General features: G+C 37.3%; 1 long non-coding RNA gene across 1 annotated transcript in view; it reads left to right on the forward strand.

Moving 5' to 3' along the window:
• The window catches only part of LOC137254069 (uncharacterized), a 288,722-nt gene that overhangs the window by 138,414 nt on the left and 133,996 nt on the right, over nt 1-16,312 (forward strand). The window lies entirely within an intron of this gene.

Raw genomic sequence — 16,312 nt, forward strand, 5'->3', positions numbered from 1 at the left:
ACCCATATCGTACAAACATTCTAGAGTAACCCCTGGCCCACCCTAATGGCGATATCTCGAAAAGGCGTCCACCTATAGACCTAGTGTCCACTCCCTCTTAAAATGCTCAGTAACAGCTTTCGTTTGATACCCATATCGTACAAACATTCTAGAGTCACCCCTGGCCCACCCTAATGGCAATATCTCGAAAAGGCGTCCACCTATAGACCTAATGCCCACTCCCTCTTAAAATGCTCAGTAACACCTTTCGTTTGATACCCATATCGTACAAACATTCTAGAGTCACCCCTGGCCCACCCTAATGGCAATATCTCGAAAAGGCGTCCACCTATAGACCTAATGCCCACTCCCTCTTAAAATGCTCAGTAACAGCTTTCGTTTGATACCCATATCGTACAAACATTCTAGAGTCACACCTGGCCCACCCTAATGGCGATATTTCGAAAAGGCGTCCACCTATAGAACTAAGGATTACTCCCTTTTAAAATACTCATTACCACCTTTCATTTGATACCCATATCGTACAAACAAATTCTAGAGTCACCCTGGCCCACCCTAATGGCGATATCTCGAAAAGGCGTCCACCTATAGACCTAATGTCCACTCCCTCTTAAAATGCTCAGTAAAACCTTTCGTTTGATACCCATATCGTACAAACATTCTAGAGTCACCCCTGGCCCACCCTAATGGCGATATCTCGAAAAGGCGTCCACCTATAGACCTAATGTACACTCCCTCTTAAAATGCTCAGTAACACCTTTCGTTTGATACCCATATCATACAAACATTCTAGAGTCACCCCTGTCCCACCCTAATGGCGATATCTCGAAAAGGCGTCCACCTATAGACCTAATGCCCACTCCCTCTTAAAATGCTCAGTAACACCTTTCGTTTGATACCCATATCGTACAAACATTCTAGAGTCACACCTGGCCCACCCTAATGGCGATATCTCGAAAAGGCGTCCACCTATAGAACTAAGGATTACTCCCTTTTAAAATACTCATTACCACCTTTCATTTGATACCCATATCGTACAAACACATTCTAGAGTCACCCTGGCCCACCCTAATGGCGATATCTCGAAAAGGCGTCCACCTATAGACCTAATGCCCACTCCCTCTTAAAATGGTCAGTAACACCTTTCGTTTGATACCCATACCGTACAAACATTCTAGAGTCACCCTTGGTCCAGCTTTATGGCGATATCTCGAAAAGGCGTCCACCTATAGAACTAAGGATTACTCCCTTTTAAAATACTCATTACCACCTTTCATTTGATACCCATATCGTACAAACACATTCTAGAGTCACCCCTGTCCCACCCTAATGGCGATATCTCGAAAAGGCGTCCACCTATAGAACTAATGCCCCCTCTCTCTTAAAATGCTCAGTAACAACTTTCGTTTGATACCCATATCGTACAAACATTCTAGAGTCACACCTGGCCCACCCTAATGGCGATATCTCGAAAAGGCGTCCACCTATAGAACTAAGGATTACTCCCTTTTAAAATACTCCTTACCACCTTTCATTTGATACCCATATCATACAAACACATTCTAGAGTCACCCCTGGCCCACCCTAATGGCGATATCTCGAAAAGGCGTCCACCTATAGACCTAATGCCCACTCCCTCTTAAAATGCTCAGTAACACCTTTCGTTTGATACCCATATCGTACAAACATTCTAGAGTCACCCCTGGCCCACCCTAATGGCGATATCTCGAAAGGGCGTCCACCTATAGACCTAATGCCCACTCCCTCTTAAAATGCTCAGTAACACCTTTCGTTTGATGCACATATCGTACAAACACATTCTAGAGTCACCCCTGGCCCACCCTAATGACGATATCTCGAAAAGGCGTCCACCTATAGACCTCATGCCCACTCCCTCTTAAAATGCTCAGTAACACCTTTCGTTTGATACCCATACCGTACAAACATTCTAGAGTCACCCCTGGCCCACCCTAATGGCGATATCTCGAAAAGGCGTCCACCTATAGACCTAATGCCCACTCCCTCTTAAAATGCTCAGTAACACCTTTCATTTGATTGCCATATCGTACAAACACATTCTAGAGACACCCCTGGTCCACCTTTATGGCGATATCTCGAAACGGCGTCCACCTATGGAACTAAGGATCACTCCTTTTCAAAATACTCATTAACAGCTTTCATTTGATACCCATATCGTACAAACACATTATAGAATCACCCCTGGTCCACCTTAATGGGGACATCTCGAAAAGGCGTCCACCGATAGACCTAAGGCCCACTCCCTCTTAAAATGCTCAGTAACACCTTTCATTTGATACCCATATCGTACAAACAAATTCTAGAGTCAGCCCTGGTCTACCTTTATGGCGATGTCCCTAAATGGCGTTCATCCATAGAACTATGGCCTATTCTCTCTTAAAATACTCTTTAATACCTTTCATTTGATACACATGTTATACAACCACATTCCAGGGTTACCCCAGATTGATTTTCCTTATTTTGTCTCCATAGCTCTCAACTGAGTATGTTATGTTCGGTTACACCCGAACTTAGCCTTCCTTACTTGTTTTTCTTTAATTTTATTTTTTAATTTTAAGTCACTTTCATATATCTAGCTGCTGAATATACTAACGCTTTTGGAAGCACTTTCCCCGTAGACAGTGATATGGACTGTGTACCTGGTGAAGAAAATGTGTCTACTGATATAATTGATAGTGAAAATACTGACATTAGGTTAGAACTAACAAAACCAAATCGCGGAAAAATTAATTTCATTGATGATAGAATGCTTGCGAGTATGGACAAATGTAGGCTCTCTACAAGAGATGCCATGAATTTGGTGATTGCAACGGTTTCCGCCTTCGTAAACAAACTGCAAGAAGTTAATGGTGGAAAATTGCCGATAAAAATGGAAGATTTAGTCCTCAATCGAACCACAGTACATTCGATGAGAAAGAATTTTCGTCGCAGACAAGCAGAAGAGATTATTGATGGATTCAATGTAATAAATTTGTATTTCTGAATACGTTTATAAGTATGTTTGATTTTTTATCCTGCTTTAGATTCCTGAAATTTTTGTTCTTAACTGGGATGGTAAGCTTTTTCCAGAAATCAGTGGCACCGAAAAAAAGGATCGATTGTCTCTCGTTGTAACGGGGCAAAACATGGAGAAACTGCTAGGTATACCTAAAAAGGAAAATTCAAAGGGAGAGAAGAGACTATATCTGCAGAAATTTATAATTTTTGTGCGCATGGAAACTCGAAGAATTTGTGAAATTTTATCATTTGATACAACGGCTGCTAATACTGGACTTAATAATGGAGCTGCTTTCCTGCTTGAAAAAAGAATAGGCTGCACTCTACTTTTCTTCCCATGTCGTCATCATATTAGCGAGCTGTTAGTAAAAGCAGTGTTTCAATTGAATTTTGATAAATCATCAGCCCAGATGTTCCACTTTTCAATCGTTTTTCTAGCTACTGCAAAAATATTAACCCTAAATCCTTCAAAAGTGGAATATCGGACGTAGAAGTTCGGCGAGTCTTAACAATAGCAGAAATAAATACTTTTAAGAATTTCTGCTTAACTACGTTAAATAAACACCACATTCGTGCTGATTATAAGGAGCTCTACTCTTTGTTGGCGAAGACGTACCAAGTTTTTCACAAGTTCGGTTAACTGTCACCAATTCAAATTAACAACTTGAGAGAAAAATAGTCTACGAAGCATTTGTATTTTTCTGGTCTGCATCTACGTTCCGTATTGGTTTCGTAGTGTAGATCCAATAGCTGCTCCAAATAATGACATAAGGTTGATTCAAGATTCGATTGCCTATTTTGATAAAAAAGTTTCCAGTGCTTTATTACAAAAAATAAAAAATCATTTATAGTACTTGTCGGAAGAAGCTGTTGGCCTTTAATTTTTTGATGAAAAAATTCCATTGCATAATCAGCAAAAAATGGTAAAAGCAATTAATAAATAAAACCAAGATGATAATGCTGTTCCAAAACGAATTACCGCAACAATTCCCGATATACTTTTCTATGGCAGCAAGGATATAAGTAATTTTGTTTCACCAAGAACTAAAGCATTTTTCACACGTTTGGGAATAGAAACAGGTTTTTTGCAATCGGATCCTTCCACATGGCAAGAGAGAGAAGATTATAAAGCAGGAAAAGGAATTTGTCAACATTTAACTGTAGTCAATGACGTTGCTGAGAGAGCACTGAAATTGATCACCGACTTCAATCCACCACTGACTTATAATGAAGAAGATAAACAGTACTTATTGCAAGTTGTTGAGCACTACAGGCAAAGATATCCATCTTGCACCAAATCGTCTCTCATTAAATACGTAATCAACTTTTATTTCTTTTGGAAATAGTACTCGTAATTTGGCCTTCACAAGGCACGTTAAGGGATGATCGGATCGAGCTGAAAAATTATACTGTTTCTTTTTACGCATAACCTCATATTTTAAGATGAAAAAATTAAAGGTTTTCCAAAAAAAAAATTTACGGCTCTAATGCCCAGTTTTTATACACAGTCGACCGTCTGTCCTTCCGCTCGGCCGTTAACACGATAACTTGAGCAAAAATTGATATATCTTTACTAAACTTATTTCACGTACTTATCTGAACTCACTTTATCTTGGTATTAAAAATGGCCGAAATCTGAATGTGACCACGCCTACTTTTTCGATATCGAAAATTTCGAAAAATGAAAAAAAATGCTATGATTGTATACCAAATACGAAAAAAGGGATGAAACATGATAATTGGATTGGTTTATTGACGCAAAATATAACTTTAGAAAAAGCTTTGCAAAATGAGTGTGACCATATTAAGTAGAAGAAAATGAAAAAGTTCTGCAGGCGAAAGCAAAAGCCCTTGGACACATGGCAGGAATACTGTTCGTGGTATTACGTATATAAATAAATTAGCGGTACGCGACGGATGATGTTCTGCGTCACCCTGGTCCACATTTTGGTCGGTATCTTGAAAACGCCTTCACATATACCACTAAGGGCCACTCCATTTTAAAATACTTATTAACACCTTTCATTTGATACCCGTATCGCACAAACACATTCTAGAGCCACCCCTGGTCCACTTTTATGGCGATATCTCGAAAAGGCATCCACCTATAGAATTAAGGTCCACTCCCTTTTAAAATACTCATTACCACCTTTCATTTTATACCTATATCGTAAAAACATATTGTTCGGCCGGGGTGCGTCTGATCCTTGCGAGAGGTGGGCGCACCGGGTCGATCTCGATGGGAATATGCGTGTGGATAAAAGAAAGCAGCGAGAATTTCTCGTTATAATAATCTATTTTATTGGGTAGAAGTAAAATAAATTGATTACAATATTACCTGAATATAGTGTCGAAAAACGGCAGAGATCGTTGGCGGCAGATATGTACGCGTTGGCTGTTAGAATCCAAGAGGCCGGTTGTATAGAAAGCGGCGACCGTTGGCCCGCTAAATCCTCCGTTTTTGGGGGGAAAGGCACCCACACATCAACCCCGACATGCATATGAATGAGTGCTGACAAAAATCACACATACACGTGCATGTACATGCATGCCCGTGCATGTGGCGGTGATGGTGTGGGTGGTTATAAATTAAGTCGAGTATCGAGTATCGATTTGCCGGGTTGCATTGGGGCGATCGCAATCAGATGCGGAAAAGTTAGGCACCCTGCCTAAACACATATTCTAGAGTCACCCCTGGTCCACCTTTCTTGCGATTTCTCTAAAAGGCGTCCACCTATAGAACTATGGCCACTCCCTTTTAAAATACTCTTAAATACCTTCCATTTGACAGCCATGTCATACAAGCACATTCCAGGGTTATCCTAGGTTGATTTTTTCTTATTTTGTCTCCAAAGCTCTCAGCTGAGTATATAATTGTCGGTTGCACCCGAACTTAACCTTCCTTACTTGTTTTTTATCAGTTTGGTCGTTAAATAAAATTCTGCTATCACTATAGACTCATATGAATGAGGAATAATGCATTGCATATTGTGGTCATTAATATAGAGAAAGCCCTGGAACACCAGGAATATTCCCTACGTGTTTTTCTAGACATTTTCGGAGCTTTCAACAATGTCTCCAAAAGAGCAATCATGTACAGTCTTAACCCGATCGAAGTTCATACAGCCTTGACAACATGGATCAGCTGCATGTTAAGCTGCAGAATTATCACACCGCAATGGAGGCAACAAAATCTGTAAAAAAAGTAAAGCCGCAGGGTGAGGTTTTATCACCAAAGCTGTGAATGCTGGTTATAAATCAATTGCTTAGGCGGTTCAACGGAGGACCAACCAAACTTACGGCATATGCAGATGACACGCCAATCACCATAATCGGCAGAAGCCTAACAAGAATCGGATATCTATGGATCAGGCACTTCGGGGTGTACATGACTGGACATCTGGAGTGGGGTTGACCGCCAAAGCGAAAAACCGATCTAGTGTTACTTACTATGCAATATAATGTCCCTAATTGGACTAAGCCAACTTGAATACAGGCCTTATGGCTATAGCAATAAAGCGCGATCTAACAACGCTTTATTGCTTTTTACGGGGGTTGAACCCAGGACCTTCGGTGTGGTACGCAGAGCACGCTACCCCCACACCACGGCGGCCACATTTTAAATACATATTTTCTGATAATTATCCCCCACTTAGTGTCCCTCTAGATTATATATGTAAAAGTAATTTATTTGCTACATTTTCTTTTATTCACTTCTTTGTTTTTGTTCATCAATGTGGCAAGAAAGTTTTTCGCTTTTGTAGCTCATAATATTTTATTATTATTACCCACTTCAATACAAGTGCGTGTATATTTAGAGTTAACTGCCACATCGACTTTCCATTCAATAAACGTACAACTCCTCTAACTAAATAACGATAAGAATATAAGAACATTTTTTGCCAACTTTCATCAATAAGCGTTTGGTAAATCGATGTATCTATGTAAGTACATATATGTTGACTCCTTATTGTGGTAAGTATTTTTGTGTTGGTCTTGAGATTCATCGAACCAACAGTTTTGATGTTGCAGTAATAATCGTTATAAGAGTAATTCGAATAATTATTAAAATTGCCATTTAACAGTATTTTCTGGCATATTTATGTATGTGTTTATGAAGTTGTAAGTTGGTTGAAGTATCCAATCTCAATTTTATAAGAACAACCATATATCATAAATATGAAAGATAATATTTTATGGACGATTACCATGTGTAAGTGCTAGATGAGCTACCAGTTATGAGGAAAATCTTTAATATGTATTTAATGATCAGACTCTTTTTTTTCCAATAATTATTAGTCTTATCTCTGACAAATCTACGAGGTAATTGGGGTTCAAACATCGGTCGGTGACGATACTTTGTTAGAACAACATTAGATATTACTTTTTTAAATTTTGTGGAATCATTTTCAAATAATTTCGGTTTTGTTTTCTGGATCAGTTTAAAATAATTTCGCAACTGAGCTGGGGATTATTTTGGGACTGATTGTGAGTTTTCTTAGGATAATTTCGGAACTATGTTTGGAAAGTTTCGGTTTCACTTCAATACGGTTTCGGGATTGTTTCAGGCCATTTTCATGACTTCTTGTATATAATTGCGGAATTATTTCGTGGTTATTTCGCTGTCATTTCAGGTTTGTTTTCTGAATTGATTCTGGACTATTTGATGATAATTTTGATAAATTCGGGACTATCTCCGGATCCTTGCAGGGTTATTCCGAGATACTTCAAGGCATATTTGAAAACACGCAGTTTTCGTGATAGTTGCAAGATAATTTCTTGAACTTTTCGTGGCAATTTCGAGGTCTTGTGCCAATCAGGACAGTGCTACTGTTGTAGAAAAACTTCTGTATAAAGTGATTCTGTTTCTCCGGACCACTACGGTACTGTCAAATTGGAACATCAGGGAGTTTTCGGTATAATTTCGTGACTTTTTCGTAATAATTTTGAGACCTTCCGCCAATTATTCACGAATTCCTCAGGGTTTTTTCGTGCCTATTTATCAGGACGTAACTATTTCGGTATGATTGTGTGACCATTTCGGTATAATTTTCGAACTATTTTGGAACAACCTCAGGATTTAGTGAGGCAGTCTCGGGATTATACTGCAATCATTTAGGGACTATTTTTATATTATTAAAGGACTTTGTCGGGACCGTTTGAGATGGTTTTCGGAATCTTGTCATGACAATTTCAAGTTTATTTAAGACCAATTTAGAAAATGTTATATATATATTTAGAAATATTTTTGGGGATATTTCAAAATTCTTTGCAGACTCTTTCAGGACCGTTTAGGGATGGTTTAGATATCTTTTCGGGACTATTTTGAATCACACTGTTTTTGGTATAATATCTCAATAGTTTCTAAACTATTTCTTTAACATTTCGAATCGTTGAGAATGTTTTTGGAAACATTTCCAGGCTGCTTGAAAATCATATCATTAGCATTTCGACATTTTTTTAAAACAATTTCAGAATTGCCTTCTCAATATTTTTCAACTATAATCGGGAGAATGGTTTTTAAACTATTTTGAGACCATTTCAGATCATTTTATAACAATTTTGAGACCGTTTCGGGGTATATTTAGAAATGTTTTTGGGGATATTTCAAAATACTTTGATACCTCTTTCAGAACCATTTAGGGCTGGCTTAGGTATCTTTTCTGTTTACCTTATATTATCTAATTGCCTTAGGTGAACCTTATCAATAGCAAGACACGCCGAATCCAAACACACAAAAATTCACATTATTCTTGTTCTTCACACAACGATAAAGAGATCCTTTAGTGGCAGGTTTTGACGAATTTTATCGTTGTAAATGGTGTATTATCAGATATGTATAGATCCGGCACGCTCCCAAATATAACTCATTACTATCGAGGGAACGATTTGATATGACCACGTTGAAACTTCTAGGTTATTCAACCTCTCTTTCCATGCGGAAATCACATCAACAACATATAGTTCGTGCTTCAGATTTTCATCTAAAAACTTTGTATAAGTAGGAAGATTTCGGGATTTTCACAGGATCACGTCGGAACCATTTCAGAGTAGCCTTTGGTCTTTATGGTCATTTGAGGACTTTCTTTGAGTTATTTTGAGCAATTTCGTAACTATACGAAAGCAGTCGATTTTATTTTGGTAAATTTTGGCATTTTTTTCTAGTTGCTTTTGAAACCATCTATATAGCTATTTTCAGATTTTGGGTTTGTTTGCGCAGCTATTTCAGAATTGTTTTGGCAATATTTCGTGGCTATAACGCGATAATTTTTTGTTTCATCTTCTTAGTGCGTATGGTGCCGCTGGTATAGGCAAATTTCGAAAAGATAAAAATGTTGTATTATTAACATGACCTTTTGCGCCTAGCACTGCACCTTAGTTAAAATTTCCTTTTGAAGTTTTACTTTAAATGCATTCACGAAAATAATTTCGTACGACTATTGCAATTTGTCCACAGTTTTTCGCAAATGTATGTTGCTTGTAAGCTCTTTGGGCACCAAATGGGATATAAAAGATGGCAAGAAAAACTACTAACATTTCATGACAGTGTAAAATAATAGTAGCATACTTTAATGCGTTCACAAGCAAATATTACAAATTACACATAAACAATATAAACCATATGAAGAAAAGCTTGTAAAGACATATATGCACATCTATAGTAATAATGGATACTAAAACGGGCCACTAAGGAATCTATAGAGACAACAAAAATAAAATAAAAACTGATGTGATAAGGGAGTGGAGTTATAGTGAAATTTTCGCAGTGGTTCATGAATTTGCTGAAGATTATACATAGTATATACGTATAGAGCAGGGATGGGCAATTTTCACCAGTACTGAGAATCGTCTATACTACTTAGAGATATCAAACAAATTCCATGAATTTCAGAGCAAATTTATCGAGGTTACTTGGTCTTGCAAATGTACCTACAGTAGCAAATACGAAAAAAGCAATGCAAATTTTGATCAAATCATAAAATAAAATGCAGTCTTACCAGTGATGAAGCTAAAGAGCTCACCGAGACGTTGGGTCATAATAGTGAAAATTCACATGCACTAACACATGTTATTGGTCAAAAACTAGTCCAAGAAAAACTCGATTTTTTCGTAAAATTTTTACCGAATTTTTACTAGTGTAAGCTTCTGGACGATGTTCTGAGGACTTAGCCGAACTCTACAGCGCCTGACTATTTAGCTGAGCGGCTAGCGGCTTTCATCTAATCCGTTTCGTTGGGATGTCGCTGACCAAGAACTCCAACCACCCAATCTAAGATGTTATACGAACCGTCCCTTTTGTATGACTTGCAGCCAGGGGATATATTCAGCTGTTGTGCAATCTGAGGAAGTACTGATGATCTTACCACAGCAAGGGGCGTTGCTATGGAGGAGAGTTCTTTCCCTAATTAAATGGTTTTATTTAGCTTGACTTGACAGGCCGGCCATTATTTACGAATTTCGTAATTAAAATTTAAGTAACTTAACGATAAGCTAAAAGCTTGAAACTTGGAATATAGTTCAGAAATCGATAACAAAGCAATAATAAAAAAAATTGCCGCTAGGTAGCGCAAGGATCGAGATATTAAAAAAAGTGGTGTTTGTGGTCCGATTTGGCTCATATTTGGAAAAAATACTCCATACAATCCGGTAAAAGTCTCATCAAAATACTTTGGAGTTCGAGAAGGGACAAAAATACGTGGCGCTGAATCGAGTAAAGTCTTTGGAAGGATTATGTATTGAGGACTTAGGTTGTAAAAATTGTCAAGAAAGAGTCCTTGTAATAATGGGTCACTAAATGAACTAAATAGAATGAGATATAATAGGCAATTAAATAAACACTAAAAACTTGAAAAAAATTAAAAAAAAAATTGTTTAAGTCAAACCGTTTTATTGAAAACAACTCTTACATTAAGTAATAATAATACTAAAGCTAGAAAATAATTAGGTAGGTCCTAAGTACTAGTCATCACACTCCTTATCAATCTAGGGCGTTGGTCAGACAAATAAATAAAAGATTTGGGCGCGTGAAATTTGTAAAAATGTGAGGCGTAGAATAACCTGATCAAGCTCCAGTTGGTCTTACTTATGACTATCAATAGAAAGTTGACGCGTCCAAAGCTTTTATTTAATTGTCTGATCAACGCCCTAGATTACTGAGGAGTGTGATGACTAGTACCTAGGACCTACCTAATTATTTTCTAGCTTTTAGTATTATTATTACTTAATGTGAGTATTGTTTTCAATAAAACCGTTTAACTAAACGCTTTTTTTTATAATTTTATATAACCAACTTACCGGGTATTTACCATTTGGATTTTTACCCCTTTCCCATCTCTATACATACGAGCAATAACGAATGGTTGGATGCTGCTCAAATGCTACCGGAATTAGTTTCTATTCAGCGTCTAATAATATCTGTGAGTCGCAATTTGCACACCACTGGTTTCTAGATTTAGCGGAGTGTTATGCATGAAATATTCACATGAGTTGGTGATATTAATTTCGTGATGTATTACTGGATTTATGACAATATACATAATATATGTATAAGTAGTTATGTAGTATATTTAAACAGGTTTATTGAGTTGGTATACAAATAGACCTGCAAATTGTGTAAGTATTATTTGTCGTCCATTCTTCCAGTTAAGACTACTCACCCTTACAATATAAATAAAGTTCACAAATTTTGTTGGTCATAAAATATTAGGAAATAACATTTGTCAAGGATTATGTTTGCGTGAAATATATGGAGATGAAGTTATAAATGTGCTGCTGTTAGAATTGATGTAGTGCTGAAAGTATGATTGTATGCATGCGATTATTTACTTAACGTACGATACATAAAAGAAGCAAATGACGAATTGCATAGAAGTTATGTAGCAGTCGATTATCGTTTTAATTAAAAGAAAATATTTTTTATTTGCAATAAAGTAGAGGCGAGTATGCATAAAAATATAAATGGTTATATGAAAAGTGTTGCTATAAAAATGTTATTATTTCTAGGCAAATAAAGTTATATGGAATTATGTATTTGTTAATGGTAATAATAGTTTTCTTAGTAGTCGTCAACTAATAACTTTTATAGTGTCGGAGATGGTAAAAATGGCCCGCAGTATTAAAGGCTAATATGAGCTGAAAAAGAATCTCTTCAGCACCAAATTTTTACCCAGTGCTGATGTGTGAAGATTGTGGCGTACGATAATGATGTGGCAAAATTTCTAGTCTCTTTTCTAAGTGATGAATGAAAACTAAGAGCGTACAGTTTCTTGTGTATGCTTACGATCGATACCATCGATCGTTGGTCTTAGAAAAAACTGTTTTAGAGAAATAAAGCAAATTCTGAATTGGATAAATGGGTAAAAAATTGGACTTGCACTGAACAGGGACAAGACGAAGTACTTGCCGTAATGCAGGAATCCGACTCATGCGTACTGTGAACGACTTTGTCTATCGGGAAACCAACATCAATAATGATAACAAAATCAGACTAGAAATCAAATAAAAAATCAGAATTGAAAAAAGTGCTACTTTGGACTAAGAAATGCAGAAGAAAGGCAATCGACTAAAATAAAGTCAAGCTTTTTAAGAAAGCTCATCATACCTATTCTTGTGTATGGCATAGAGTCACGAACGGCGTCGTTATGAGACGGAATGGACCTTATAGTTTTTGAAAGAAAAGTTACTCGTAATATGAATGGTTATGCCAATGATGCCACCGCATTGTTGCATTGTCACGGTGCTCTGAACCATGTGTGAAGTTTCACGTTTTAATAAAAAGTCCACTTAAAATGTATCGCAAAATTTTCCCTCTCTTTCTGTTTAATCTTTCTAAACACATCGATTTTTGTAAGTTGTTTGTAAGATGTCTAAACTAATTTTGTTGTATAACATAATCCCGACTTAGAGAATCCTGTAGACCGAGTCCCGAAAGTTCCAGATCCTGACACGACCAAAGCCCGATCATTCATAATCCTGCTCCCCCAGCGGGTTAGGGGGTTGGAATAAAACCGCGGTAGGTATGCCTGTCGCTCTTACGAATAAAATATCAAATGGATTCAAGGGGTTTTGTAGCGCAACCCTCTCCAGGGGTTGCCAGCGCAATATATAGCTTCTCCAACCCAATTGTCAATCTCACCTACACGTTGCGATTCCTGTTTCATTTACAGCCGAGGCTCTGGCGACCCCGAACTCCTCATGGATCTAGGAGGTGGGAGGGCGGTATGGCCTAGGAGGTCGCATGTGGTCATAACAAATCGTTCCCCAGATGGTCGGGCTTGGTATCGGAACGTAACGGATCTGCATCCGGCGACGGACCATCAATATCGATAACACTCCCCAAAACCTGCGCTGTGTGTCCTTATCGCTACAAAAACAAAAACAATCGAATTCCGCTATTAAGTCACGACAACATGTAAATTGGGTAATCACGTATGATGCCATATGCATATCTTGAATATTGTTTTATTATTTTAGAAAATTTCTGCACAATAACACATACCCGATCTAACACCAATTACCCGACACCTTTCTACATAGACAGCTTCGGTCGCGCTTCAAAAAATAATCCTTAACCGATCCAACATCGGCTACGCTTTCCTGCGCAAAGCTTCTTTTTTAAACAGAGGGAATTTTACCAGGAACAACTAATTTCGTCAACAACCGATACCTAAAAGTTATTTTCCTATTATCTGTATTACTATATTTATATTGAAGTTGCATCGTTATCTATTTCATTTAAATCCGATTAGAAATCGAAAATTTTCTATAAAAAATTTAAAACATTTCGATTACAAATACATACGAAAGCGATAATACTCTGATAACAAAATTACATCACGTCGATACCAAATCGAGAGCTCTTTGATAAAAAATCGTTATTACTCCGATAACAAATTTTTAATACATCAATAAAAAGTCGATAACTTTGCGGTAAGAAATCAATAGTTTTTCGATAAAAAATCAATACATTTTTGATAACATTTCGATGACTTTTAAATAGCCACTACCCTGCAAAAATCGTTGGATCATATGGTCCACTGAAGTACTTACCATTATACTCCACTGTAATGCAGCAATGGACCAACTCATGTTTCTACATGAATATATTGTAAGCCGATCATTGTTCGCTTTTAACGATTGTAGTCACTACACGATGTTTATTGGACTGTGGGTACTCCATGGATTACTCTTATGTAATGCGGAGCTGGATTATATGGTCTAGTCCTAGGACATCGCAATTTTAATTGGACCATATTTTTTGTATGAATTGTGGTTAATTTTGGAGCACTCGGTTGGTCCATAGCGTGTACTCCATACATGCATGCATGGAGTACTCGCGATTTTTGCAGGGTAAGTTTCGATAATAGATCGATATCATTTTGATAACAAATCCATAACTTTTTGATTTCGATTATTTTTCGATAACTTTTTGATAACACATCGTATTAGCACGGCGATAACACATCGATAACCTTTTGATACATAATCGATGATATATCGATATCCTTTGTTATCGATAACGAACAAACAAACCGATAACTTTTTTACACCTCGTCGATAACACACTTATAAAAAACCTTTCTTTCCTTGCTATGCCTTGCCATTGTTCCCTCATTATACCATACTGTAAAGATTTCATTTACCCTTAGAATCTCTACTCCCCCATACAGCAACCAATCGCAAACTACGCTTATACTATACACCACGCTTACAGTTCCCCATACAGCACAACACTTCCAAAGAATACACTTACACTTACATTGTGAACTCAATCATACCGGGAGCAAAGCAAGCATGTTACTTATCGAGAAATTTAAAAAAACCGAATGTGCGCTTATTTTTAAAACACCAGCGGGACACAAGATCAAGCCCGAAAACTTAAGCTCATGCTAACAGTGATGAGTCTTATCATAAAATAGCTGAAATGCAAAGTTTGTTAAATTTTCGACAACATTTTACAGGACTATAAGTAATTTTCACCTTTGAGTTTTGATATCCCGATTTCGGGGAATAACACCGAAAATCGATGAAATCCCCCTTTAACTCGTATCTGTTTAGTATTATACTCAAAACCAAGTTTTGGGCGTTTAGTGCACAAAAAATCTTTAACTTAAGTTACTCATACGCACCGGTGTTTGGCGTTAGGTATGTGTGTATGTATGTCGTGCTCATACGATTCCATCCTCTAATTGAATTCCACGCAGTACAATTTTTGCTTTGAAATGACGCAATGCGAGCATTTGTTCTGTATGAGTTCTATTTATATTTCATTATTGTCTCAATACTTTTTTCAATTAGAAGATAGTAATATTACGTCGAAATCATACATGAACATGTATGAAGATTACACAGCAAGACTTCAGATCTACCAAAATATGTTTCGCCTTATTTGCTTGGCGAGAACGGAATATAGCCAACGGGTAATTGAGTGCAAAAACTTAACAAACAAATGAACAAAATAAATGTAACATATTCAATTCCATTTGAATTTAGGATGCCAGCAAAAGTAAACATAATCTCAGTTATGGTGTAGCAATTTGGATTCGTACATACTAGTGTTGTAGCAGATTTCGGTTGCGACTCTTTAGAATCGGATGTATAATGGAAGTCGATTATTCAAAACATTTAATTTGCAAGTATCAACAAAATCGAAAATATTTTTAGAATTGTTTCTATTGTATTTTCGGTTAAGACCGAAAATATTTTAAGATATTTTCACTGAGTGAAAATTTATCAATTGGCACGGGTTAGCTTACTTTGAAGTGTACCCTCTTTAGAAACCTCACCTAGACTGAATTTGTCCACAGTGCTACCAGAAGTTTCTTGGACTACAAAATCGAAAATTCTTTTTCAGAACTTGTATCAACATAAATCCATCCTTTTGGCAAATTATAGAAGCTCCCACAACCTATGTATCCTAATTGTTGCTGCGAGCTCTGATAGCTATGTGTTGCATCTTTCTGGAACCTTGCGAGCGCCAAACGCGAGTAAAGAACATGCTCAGCTCTTTTGGCTAAAAGTGATGAAGCTGAGCTTATAAGAACGTGACGGCAGTAGGCAGTGCTCTATAGATACACCCTACAGTCGTAAGATCTTAGATATTTTGCAGACCGCGCTGTGCATCATCTTCGATACCTTGCAGACCGCGCTTGGTAGCAGCCCTATTTCTTGCTTGCTTGAACATGTGAACGACTTTTTACCTCGTCAAATCTGATAACGACGTCTACCGTGAAGGGCTGTGTCCTTTTTTGATGGCATTTACGCTGTTTAATTTGAT

Source organism: Eurosta solidaginis, chromosome 5 (assembly GCF_040869045.1).
Source record: "Eurosta solidaginis isolate ZX-2024a chromosome 5, ASM4086904v1, whole genome shotgun sequence".
NCBI lineage: Eukaryota > Metazoa > Arthropoda > Insecta > Diptera > Tephritidae > Eurosta > Eurosta solidaginis.